Consider the following 2,980-nt stretch of genomic DNA (forward strand, 5'->3'; position numbering starts at 1 on the left):
GAACGGACGTTAATCGATGATGATACATATATACGACGGGCTTCTTTCAGTTTCCGTCTACCAAATCCACTCACAAGGCTTTGGTCAGGCCCGGGGCTATAGCAGAAGACACTTGCCCAAGGTGCCACGCAGTGGGACTGAACCCGGAACCATGTGGTTGGTAAACAAGCTACTTACCACACAGCCACTCCTGCGCCTATGTAATGTTTACTTTTATGAAAAAGCATCTGCAGAACATTGTGGAAATGATAGTCGAGAGAAGGTCCTTTTTAAGAACTTCAGACTAGCATCGGCTGCCACTTTTGAGAAGTGGGCTGCATGAGAGATGACTCATCATCTACTTAAAAATTCTTGGTAATTTTTTGTAAGGCATGCCATTCAGAAAGTCCTGTGGGTTGCAGTTTGACCGTGACTGTCTTTAACCCTTTCGTTACTGTATTTATTTTGAGATGTTCTGTGTTTCTTTCAATTACTTTAAATATAACAAAGAATTTAGTAAAATACCTTACTTATTTAACCCTTTAGTGTTCAGATTACTCATAGCTTTGAGGTTTCAATGATGTGATTGTATATTTTTTGAATGTCAATGTAGGTTAGGTTTGAGGGGCTAGATATTCCCAGTTTGATTATAAAACATATAGAATATTTGGGCCAGATATGGCCGGTTTAAGCACTAAAGGGTTAATGTTAGGAACATAAATTGTGACTAAGGTTTGGTGGAAGATTTTAATTCAAAAGTTATGAAAACAAGACATTTGTACTACAGATCCAGAGCCAGTTTCAGCCGGGTTGGTAACGAAAGGGTTATGACATAAAATTAGTTTCTAAAAAAAAAAAAAGAAAAGTTCCCTTTTTTATTTCCTTGTATGAACACTTCATTATTTTGGATGGATCTTGGCTTTTTTAACTTTTAAGTTTCCTCTTATTTTATTTCTTAATTTTATAGGATTCCCAAATTCATGAAAAGGAAAATTCACAATAACAAGAGTTGCCATCCGAAACGACATCTCTTCTTCATTTAACTTTTATTTTTTCCTGAGAAAAATGAAACCTAAGAAAAAAAAGGTCCTCAAATCTAACCTAAACACTCTGTAAGTGACCTTCAAAGTTTCACATAAATTGATGTTCCAAAGTTATTTTACTAAATTCTTCATTTTTTTGAAAAATTCGTTTGTTGAAGAAAAGCAATGAGTTTCAACAGAAATATGGTAACAAAAGGTTTAAAGTGATTGAAATGAAAACCTTCCTTCAAAATTTCAGGTTAATTTGTTCCAAACACTAAATTAATAAGTTATTTTACTAAATTATTTTATCAAACATATTTTACTAAATTGTTATTTTACTAAACTGCTTATCAAAAAAAAAATATATATATATATATCAAGTCTGTTTTTTTTATATTTCCTGGGTGGTTTGATTGAAAACTAGTAAACTGGGGAACTGCACCAGAAACACCCGTGGACATATTTACAAAGCCAGAAAACAGCACAGCTCCCATGACTTCAGGAAACATTTTTTCACGCTGGGAGTTGCTGAAGCATGAAACAAACTGCCGGCATCAGTTGTTGGTTGTCGGATCACTGCATCCTTCAAAACTTCCATGCTTCCTGAGATTCGCCAACACTACACCTGATTTTCTCCTCCCCTCCATACACACACAGGCATGTATCTGACTCATACACTGTTCGCTTCCCAGACATTTCTACATTACTGCATGTGCTTTATATGCACTGTCTGACAAGTTGTGGTGCACCTGAGCACTATACAATAATTTCATTATTATTATTATTATAAACCATGTCGAATCAGATTGAAACCTGGTGCAGTTCCTCCCAGCTTATCAGTTTTTCTATCCGTCCAACTCATACCAGCATGGAAAACGGATGTTAAATGATGATGATGATGATGATGATTCACTTCCCTGCTGTTCATAACAATACTAGTTTACTAATTCTAATAGTTGTTTTTTTTACTACTCATACATGAAATGTTGCTTTATGAATTTTCTGTTACATCTAAATAAAGAAATACATTTGAAATAAAAACACAAAAACAACAACACAAACTAAAAAGAATTATATCATTCTTTTCAATTTTTATTTATTTTTGGTCTCATAAAACAAAGTACATATTACTTTGCATGTGTTCGTATAAAACATTATATTCATTTACTTTCGCTTGTATCTATATACATTAAATATGGTAAATACAGCATCATACAAATTGTGTGTAAGCTTTCATGACTGCATGATGTATGGCAGGAGTTACCATCAATGATATAATTAATTATTCAATTAGGTGGCACGTAAGCGAACCATCCAAACGTGGCCATTGCCAGCCTCGCCTGGCCCCCGTGCCAGTGGCACGTAAAAAGCACCATCTGACCGTGGCCGTTTCCCAGCCCCGTCTGGCACGTAAAAAGCACCCGTGGATTTAGTAGCCAGAAACTTGCGGAGTGGTTGGCGTTCGGAAGGGCATCCAGCCGTAGAAACACTGCCAGATCAGACTGGGCCTGGTGCAGCCTTCTGGCTTCACAGACCCCAGTTGAACCGTCCAACCCATGCTAGCATGGAAAGCGGACGCTAAATGATGATGATGATGATATATACATACATATATATATATGTATGTATGTACGTAAAATATGCAAAACACTGAAACAGCTGATGCCATACTCAACTTGCTCTCCCTCTCAATACACATCCTACTCCAATATTCATGAAAAATAACGGTAACACAATCTCAACGAAAGTCAAAGCTACCTCACACATTTAGGAATTTAGATATCTAATCAGGTGAAATATCCTGCCGAAAGTTCCAAGATGTACAACTAATGTAGAAGATCAACAAAAAGGTGTCTCTGGAGAATGTTCTACATAGGAAATATGTGGTTGGTAGGGGTTGTGTGTTTGTAATGTGGTAATTTGGAAATTGTTGATTAACTGGATAATTATCTGATTAATGAATAGACAAAACCTTT

The sequence above is a fragment of the Octopus sinensis genome, linkage group LG26 (genome assembly GCF_006345805.1).
Source record: "Octopus sinensis linkage group LG26, ASM634580v1, whole genome shotgun sequence".
NCBI lineage: Eukaryota > Metazoa > Mollusca > Cephalopoda > Octopoda > Octopodidae > Octopus > Octopus sinensis.